We start from the raw sequence: 9,723 nt of genomic DNA on the forward strand, positions 1-9,723 counted from the left end.
GGAAAAACCATAGCTTGGAGTATACAAACCTTTGTTGGCAAAGTCATGTCTCTGCTTTTTAATATGCTGTCGAGGTTTGTCATAACTTTTCTTCCAAGGAGCAAATGTCTTAATTTCATGGCTACAGTCACCATCCGCAGTGATTTTGGAGCCCAAGAAAATAAAACATGTCACTGTTTCCATTTTTCCCAGTCTATGTGCCATGAAGTGATGGGACTGGATGCTATGATCTTAATTTTTTGGAATGTTGAGTTTTAAGCCAACTTTTTCACTCTCTTCTTTTGTGCACATCAAGAGGCAGCCAAAACATGGATTTAGGATGGACCCTAAATCCAGTAATTGATGACTTTATAGGAGAAAGGAGAGGGAGACTTAGACACATACAGAGACACAGGGAGAAAAATTCATATGAAGATAAAGAGTGGAGAAGGCAATGGCACCCCACTCCAGTACTCTTGCTTGGAAACTCCCATGGACAGAGGAGCCTGGTAGGCTGCAGTCCATGGGGTCGTGAAGAGTCAGACATGACTGAGGGACTTCACTTTCACTTTTCACTTTCATGCATTGGAGAAGGAAATGGCAACCCACTCCAGTGTTCTTGCCTGGAGAAGCCAAGGGACGGGGGAGCCTGGTGGGCTGCCGTCTACGGGGTCACACAGAGTCGGACACGACTGAAGCTACTTAGCAGCAGAGAAAGAGATTGGAATAGTGAACTGAACTTCCTGTGCTTTATAGTGAGTTCCCACTAGCTATTTTACACACGGGAGTGTATTTATCATCAATCACAAATAATCTCCCTATTCATCCCACCCTCCCCTTCCCTAGCTCTGCTATTCTCTACATCTGTGTCTCTGTTCCTATCTTGGAAATAGTCTCAGCTTGCTGCTCTGTGATGACCTAGATGAGTGGTGGGGGAGTTGGGGGTAGGGGGAAGCAGGTCCAAGAGGGAAAGGATATATGTATACTTATGGCTAGTTCACTTCGTTGAACAGCACAAACTAACATAACATTGTAAAGCAATTATACTCCACTAAAAAAAGAAAGAGATTGGAGTAATGGAGCTACAAGCTACAAATCAAGGGATGCCAAGTGTTGCCAGAGTCACTGGAAGCTGGTAAAGAGGTATGGAACAGACTCTCCCTCAGAAACTCCAGAAGGGACCACCATGCAATGTCTTAATCTCAGACTTCTGGTCTCCATGCGTGCATGCTAAGTTGCTTCAGTCATGTCCAATGCTTTGTGACTCTATAAGACCATAGGCCACCAGTCTCCTCCATCCATGGGATTCTCCAGTCAAGAGTACTGGAGTGGGTCACCATGCCTTCCTCCAGGGGATCTATCTGACCCAGGGATCAAGCCTGTGTCTCTTGCATTACAGGTGGATTCTTTATAACTGAGCCACTGGGGAAGCTCCTCTGGCCTCCAGACTGTGAGAAAATAAACTTCTATAGTTTTAAGTCACCAAATTTCTGGCAATTTGTTATAGCCTTCCTAGGAAAGTAACACACAACCCATCTTGCTCAATTTTAGATCCTGGGAAGTGTGGCCCATGGAAATGTGCGTGGCATAGTTGTTTGCTTAGCAACTGAATAGAGATTAATTTTAATTTTCCTCACCTCTGCCTTCCTCATGCACTTCTTAGATATGAGCAAACAACGCACCCAAAAGGACTCACAGATAAAGACTCAAGGGTCAGAAGGAGTCATAAGAAATATTCAAAATACTCTTTTCATTCCCTGATCAAGTTAGAGACAAGATTTTAAGTTATTCTACTTCATTTGTTTTCGTTTTTGCTGCCTTGGGTTTTGGTTGCTGCATGCAGGATTTCTCCAGTTGTGGTGCACAGGCTTCTCACTGCGGTGGCTTTTCTTCTTGCAGATCAAAGGGCTCTAGGATCCATAGGTTCAGTAGTTGTGCTACACAGGCTCAGTTGTCCTGGAGCATGTGGAATCTTCCTGGACCAGGGATTGAACCCACGTCCCCTGCATTGGTAGGTGGATTCTTAATCACTGGACCACCAGGGAAGTCCCTAAATTATTCTACTTTAAATGAATACGTTTTTATTTCTATCATATTGGCAACTTGTCTTTAAGAAAATATTTTTCCTATCATGGAGAATTCTTTTTAATGAAGTACACAGATTCCATGGCGAAGTGAACATGGGGAAAGTGGCAGCCAGAGACAAGACTTCCATTTGCACAAGAGAGAGTTTTCTGCTACAGAATCTTAAACCACTAAAACCTGTCATCACAACACAGTTAGGACCACTGGACTTCTCTTGCAAAGTATACTATGTTATGTGTTCAAGTCAGCTGTGAATCCCATGAAATAACATTGTCTTTCTCCTGCTCTCTGTCCAATGTCCTCCTCCTCCTCAAACACCAAAGAACCCTCTAGTTTGGCAACACAGGTTGATCAACACTGAAGAGACCTTGACCAATGTCTCCTTTATCTTTAACCTTAACCCAGTCCTAGCACTGACCTCTTCAGGTCTGGTTCATAAATAAAGCCAGATGCTAGTTTTGGGGGTTCCTGAGTCTTCCTCCAGCAGTCCATTCTAACAATCCGAAAGCTTGCCTGTATGTGCGTGTGTGTGTAAGAAATAATAATGGCTCTATGATCGTAGGATATAAGGCTGTTTATTTGTTCTTCTCTTTCATTTTGCTTCCTCAGTGCTCTCTTGCTTCTCCGGATTCTGCTTGCTTCTCCTCACCTCCCTTGTCAGCATTTTCAGTCTTTATTTTCCACCCCTGGCAGAGGTCTGCAGGTCAACCGTGGAATTACAGGTCAGCAGTGGCATTGCTTTGAGTGCCAGGCCAAGGTCCTTACGACTATTACTGCTCTGTTAACAGAGGAAAATGGCAAATTATACTGAATAAAATAATAATTCTGAAGTGAGAGTATGTATTTTAAAAAGCATGTGTAAAAGATGGACTTGAAAATGAAAACAGACTATACCAAAGACTAGACAGGCAAAAATAAGTAAAAAGAACCAAGGAAAATAAGTGAGCTGCTAAAGTCCTAGATGTTTATGTTTAGAAGAGAAAGTGGATGGATGAGTGGATGGGGACAGGGTATTGGATTTAGTGGAAGAATGGGTGGAAGATTGAAAAGAAGTATTAAATAAAATGAGAGAGGGTAATCAGGAGAAGATGGGAAGGGAGAGCTGAGGTCATCAGTATAGAGGAGACAAATAAAATAGAGGAAAATGAGAAAGAATAAAAGAAGAAACACCAGCATGATGCGTAAGAAAATGGATAGAGATAATAATGGAGGAACTGAAGATAACAAAAAGGTGTATTTCAGGAGCGGCCACATCTGGTCATTGCCTTCTAATGAACAGATTTCAATAATTTATGACAGTGCTTCTGTGTCTCCTTTGGAAACCAAGATGATGGAGGAGGAAGTCTTCTGCCTGAAAGAAGGATTGTACTCTTGTTCTACTTGCTGCTGTCTTAGTTAAGCAATCACATCTTTTAACCCCTCTAGTTTATTTCCAAGGTAAAATAAAAGTATACATATGGGCTTCTTGCTCTTTTAAGACTTTATGTATTCTTGGGACTTCACTGGCGGTCCAATGGTTAACACTCTGAGCTTACACTGCAGGGGGTCTGGGTTTGATTCCTGATCAGAGAACCAAGATTCTACATGCCACGTAGCATGGCTAAATAAATAAATAAAGACTTTGTGTATTCTTAAATAAATTTAAGTTAAATAGATTAATCAGGAGGCAATATGGGAATGCTATTTTTATTATCTACATTCATATATTGAATATTTATACTTTTACTGTAATTTATTTATATTTTAATTTTCTTGTAATTTCTTTTAATATTCCAAGTAGAAGGTGATAACACATGAAAATAGGTAGAAGAACTTGTCATGCTTAAGTTCTCTGGATCTGTGACAACAAAAGAATGTGCTAAATTACTTTTAAATATGTTAGTTTGAGATGACTCATTTAAATAGTTTCCTGAAGTACCAAACAAATGCATTCTTTAAAAGCCTAAAAGACATGATGAAGGTTATAAGTTGATTGTCCAAGTCCAGATATGATTGAATGACTAAATGCTTTCAGTTTAAATAACGGAAAATCCAGCTAAACAGTAGCTTACCCTTGTAGCACATCTGGTAACTGGCAGCCGCAGAAACAGCCTTAGCTATTAAATGGGCTCAACCAGAGCCCTTGACCCTTTTCACCCTTCAACTTCACCATCCTTCTGTGCTTGTTGCTTCATGGTTGCAAGACAGCTGCCACATCTCCAGACATTATGTCTTTACTTCAGTATCACAAGCAGGAATGGATAAGTCCCTGTACACTACTTTTGAGGCTAGAAGGAAAATACCAGGTTTCCCTTGATGTATCATTAACCAGAACTGATTCACATGCTAATTTGGGACCAAATCCATTAATAGAAGGGAATGAGATTATTATAAATGACTTGGACCAGTCATGACTCATTCCTTGGAGCTAAGTCAGCATCCTATCTTGCTTGAAATCAGATCTTTGCCCACTGCAAAAGGATGTTTCACTTAGCAGGTAGGAAAAGCATAATGACAACAAACTGGGTGAGCCCCCAAAAGACAAACTTGGGATATCTAAGAGACTTAAAGGGGCAAATTCTAGAGAATGTATTTAATTCGTGATTGGTAGTTCAGGATGTATTGATTCAGTAGGATTTTGAACTAGTGCACACATGTTTTCTTCTTAACAACTAAAATCTCATCCCTGTTAGAAAACAATATAATACTTAAGTCCTCCTTATGCCACTTTTTACATATTTCTCCCTCTTGATATTTATTTATTTTATCTTTAATTCTTTTCTGCACTGACTCCTACCTCCATTCTTTTTTGTCTACCCATTACCTTTTCACTTTGTTCTGTTCTTTAGACTCTGACTCACCATCTACTTTGTTCTAATGTTAAATACACAGCACTGCACATTTGATACAATAGTTCATTAGGATTCCTCCACACACTTAACCTTTTTCAGATGGGTGCTTCAACAGTTGGCTCTTCTCCCACTGAAGCCAGGTTATCTAATTGATTTATATCATCCAGGTGCCCAACATACACTTTGATTCTCTCCCTTCTTTCTCTGCATAGATATTTGCAGGTTATATATCGTGCCTTTGCCATTATGTGGAAGCAAACATAAGGCAAACAAAGCCATATTTTTTTCTTTCACCAAACTAGAACTATGTATCGATCCTTCTCTCTGCTCACCTTGAATGCTTTCATTCTAATACATTCCAGTCTCTTTTTCCACATTCACACACTCTGATCGTATCTTGTTAACTCTTTCCTTTTTATTCTCTGCCTTTTCATCTCACCAGCTACTATATCAAGGTGCTCAAGCAAAGAATGCATTTGAGCATAACTAAGTTGGCTTCTTTGCCCACAGCATGTCCTGTGGGGAGAGGCAAGGCTTGCAACATCTGGTATACCTCCCTCCTTTGCTCACTGAGGCCAGAAGGGAGAAGACAGAAGGCTAGAGGTTTAGTATTAGGAACACTGGAGCCACTATAGGGAAAGTGGAAATAACTCCTTTTCCCAGAGGCTGTCTCTAATTGGAGTTAGGGAAATAAATACAGCAAACTGGAACCACAGAGATTCTAAAAGTATTTCTTTATCTACTTTCACATTTCTTCATATCATATAAAATGAGACTGGTAAGATTCCATGTGAAATGAAAAGTAAGCAAAAATCTGGTGAGTCAGATATATGAAATATCAAGCAAGTCAACTTGGTAACAAGAATTAATTTCTCACTTCTATAAAAGGAACTAGTATTAACAAAGTAGCTAACATATGCCAGGTACTGTGATTTTATACTTTATCTCTTGTTTAATTTAATCCTCCATTGCACTTCATTGTTCCTGACATCTACATAATATAGTCATAACAGATCTTCTCTTTATTATCACCAAAACAGCAATCCTTCATTAGAAGGGAGCAAATGCAAGTTATGTATTAATTTACTTAATTTATACCATTTGTGAAAGTATTCACTAAAGAATGCAATATACTCACAAAGGATGCATTTAATGAATCATCTATACAGTTACCATGAGTATGTTTTGAAAATATGAAATTTGTGAAAGAATGGTTAGACAAACTGGATAAGCAACCTTAAATGAGTCAAAACCAGTAATTTTTAAAAGAAAACCTATCAGAATTCAAAAATTCCCAAAAAGGGTTGGAATGGTTATATCAAAAATGAAATGCATATTTCACTTTTTATACAAATGAGTGACTTTATCATTGGCTGGTGGCTTAGATAGTAAAGAATCTGCCTGCAATTTGAGACTTGGATTCAATCCCTGCGTTAGGAAGATCCCCTGTAGGAAATGGCAACCCACTCCAGTATTCTTGCCTGAAGAATCCCATGGACAGAGCCTGGCAGCCTACAGTCCATAGGGTGGTAAAGAGTTGGACATGACTAAAGCGACTTGGCACGGCACAGCATGGAGCTGGCCTTAAGTCAAAGAGTTTTAGGTGTATTTACCTGATAACATAGCAAGGATGTGAAATGGTAGTTCAAATTCTTTGCATCCTGACTCATCTCTGCTGTAAGTGGCATTTGTGAGACAGCTCTGGCCCCTAAGTGCTAGTCGCTTTCCTTGCAGGTGGTCCAGTATGAACAACTTTAGCAAAGGGATGGCAGTTTTAGATGCTATGCAGCCTGTTTTCTGCCCTCTGACCCCAGACTGGACTCTGGCCCTGTACCTTATTTTGCTCCCTGTATTACAACTTTCTTTTGGCCCTGGTGTGTTTGGCTCGAGTGTTTACTTGTGTACACCTATCCCTGACTCTGAGTTTTAACTCCTGCCCAGTCCTCATGCCAACTTGGGTACAACTTGTGAAATAGTGCCACTGGTGATATTTGACACAGAGACCATGTGCCTCTCAGTGAAAAGATCAAAGCACTTTCCAAGTTTGACCCAGTGCTGGCTGAAAAGCTGGGCTATATCAGCAGAAACAGTGGCCACAGTACACTTTCTCAAGGCCAGAGTTGGCCATTTAGAATGAAGTGTGCTATAAGAAATGGAAGACACTTGTGACAAAGACTCAGCACATTAGGAGGCTGCTGCTGAAAAATATTTATGACTTGTTTTCAGATAAATCACCTTTAAACAATTTACCAACCTGAAGAAGTTGGGCTGTTTGGGTAAATCTAATGTAGAAGACACATAAACAATAATCTGATGTCTCTAGAATGAATCAAATAAGAAAAGATTTCTGTGCACCAATTGTTGAGGTTCCTATAACGTGAAAATATTAAGGATTAAAATTCATAGTCCTACAGCATGGCAGCTGTTTTGCATTTATTGAGTTCAGAGCACAAACTAACACAGGCTTCAGACAGAAATTCTTCTTGTTGATTTAATCACCTGGTAGCTTCATGAGAAGAGTCCTAGAAGATTTTATGGTTTATTCTGAAGAAATAAGTTTATGTTTGGGGACTCTTTTTTTAAATAAATGTTATCCACAAATTCAAAGTATAGATCAAAGTATTACTAAGAAAATTATATTACCTGAGGAAATATTCTAATAGAACATGACTGTGACTTTCAAGAATATTGAAATATTTTAATAGGTAATTTATAATTTTTTGTGGCTACAAGAGTTCTGTTCAGGAAATACAATAATAATAATCACCATTATTATGTTCTTACTCTATGTCTGACCCTCTAAAGATGCTTCATAGATATTATCTTATTCAGTCTTTATTCCTGTTTTATAGGTAAGGACATTGATTCATAATATTAATAGCTTGCCTGAGCTCCTATAGTTAATAAGGAGCAGAAACAAGCTTCAAATTCATATATGTCTGACTCTATCTGAAAACTAGAGTAAATAGTAACTAACCCACAAAGGAATTGTGAGGATTAAATGAAGGTATTTATAAGGAAGTGTAATGAGCAGGACCCTATGGGGCCTTTTCTGGGATAGACACCCCCCTCCCTCTTTGCTTTAACTCCTTTCTTTAAACAATAATGTTGTATTTATTTAATTGGAGGATACTTACTTTACAATATTGTGATGGTCTTTGCCATGGTGCACATGTGTTCCCCCTATCCTGAACCCTCCTCCCCACCCCATACCTCTGGGTTGTCCCAGAGCACCGGCTTTGAGTGCCCTGCTTCATGCATGGAACTTGCACCGGTCATCTGTTATACATATGGTAATATACATGTTTCAATGTTATTCTCTCAAATCATCCCACCCTCACCTTCTCCGAGTCCAAAAGTCTGTTCTTCATATCTGTCTCTTTTGCTGTCTTGCATAAAAGATCATCATTACTGTCTTTCTAAATTCTGTATATATGTGATAATATACAGTATTTGTGTTTCTTTTTCTGATTTACTTCGCTCTGTATAACAGGCTCCAGTTTTATCCACTTCGTTAGAACTGACTCAAATGTTTTCTTTTTTATAGCTGAGTAGTTCTATTATGTATATATACCACAACTTCCTTATCCTTTGCCTGTCAATGGACCTATATGTTGCTTCCATGTCCTAGCTATTGTAAATAGTGCTGCAGTGAACACTGGGGTACATGTGTCTCTTTCAATTCTGGTTTCCTTGGTGTGTATGCCCAGCAGTGGGATTGCTGGGTCAATGGCAGTTCTATTCTCAGTTTTTTAAGGAATCTCCACATTGTTCTCTATAGTGTCTGTACCAGTTTGCATTCCCATCAACAGTATAAGAGTGTTCCCTTTTCTCCACACCCTCCCTCTCCAGCATTTACTGTTTGTAGACTTTTTGATGGTGGCCATGCTGACCAGCATGAGATGAATCTTCATTGTGGTTTTGATTTGCATTCCTCTAATAATGAGTGATGTTGAGCATCTCTTCATGTGTTTATTAGCCATCTGCATGTCTTCTTTGGAGAAATGTCTGTTTAGTTCTTTTGCCCACTTTTTGATTGGGTTGTTCATTTTTCTGGTATTGAACTGCTTGTATATTTTGAAGATTAGTTCTTTGTCAGTTGTTTCATTTGCTATTATTTTCTCCCATTCTGAAGGCTGCCTTTTCACCTTGCTTATAGTTTCCTTCCTTGTGCAAAAGCTTTTAAACCTAATTAGGTCCCATTTGTTTATTTTTGTTTTTATTTCCATTATTCTGGGAGGTGGGTCATAGAGGATCTTGCTGTGATTTATGCTAGAGAGTGTTCTATGTTTTCCTCTTAGAAAAACATAGGTATGTTAGAAAACATATGTATTCCTCCATGTTTTCCCCTAATTATTTCTGGTTTTACATTTAGATCTTTAATCCATTTTCAGTTTACCTTTCTGTATGGTGTTAGGAAGTTTCTAATTTCATTCTTTTACATGCAGTTGACCAGTTTTCCCAGCACCACTTGTTAAAAAGACAGTGTTTTCTCTATTGTATATTTTTGCTTCGTTTGTCAAAGATAAGTTGTCTGTAAGTGTGTGGATTTATCTCTGGGCTTTCTATTTTGTTCCATTTATCTGTATTTCTGTCTTTGTGCCAGTACCATCTGTCTTGATGACTGTAGCTTTGTAGTATAGTCTGAAGTTAGGAAGGTTGATTCCTCCCATTCCATTCTTCTTTCTAAAGATTGTTCTGGCTATTTGAGGATTTTTTGTGTGTGTTTCCATACAAATTGTGAAATTATTCATTCTAGTTCTATGAAGAATACCATTGGCAGCTTGACAGGGATTGAGTTGAATCTATAGTGCTTTGGGTAGTATAC

At 38.8% G+C, this 9,723-nt stretch overlaps 1 long non-coding RNA gene across 1 annotated transcript; it reads right to left on the reverse strand.

The window, feature by feature from the left end:
* Nucleotides 1-2,620: 2,620 nt before the first annotated feature.
* On the reverse strand, nt 2,621-4,339 carry LOC113902143. Its single transcript, XR_003513680.1, has 2 exons — nt 4,116-4,339; nt 2,621-2,842 (listed from the first exon to the last, which is right to left on the reverse strand). It is a non-coding gene; the product is annotated as an uncharacterized LOC113902143 (long non-coding RNA).
* Nucleotides 4,340-9,723: the final 5,384 nt, after the last annotated feature.

This window comes from Bos indicus x Bos taurus, chromosome 12 (assembly GCF_003369695.1).
Source record: "Bos indicus x Bos taurus breed Angus x Brahman F1 hybrid chromosome 12, Bos_hybrid_MaternalHap_v2.0, whole genome shotgun sequence".
NCBI lineage: Eukaryota > Metazoa > Chordata > Mammalia > Artiodactyla > Bovidae > Bos > Bos indicus x Bos taurus.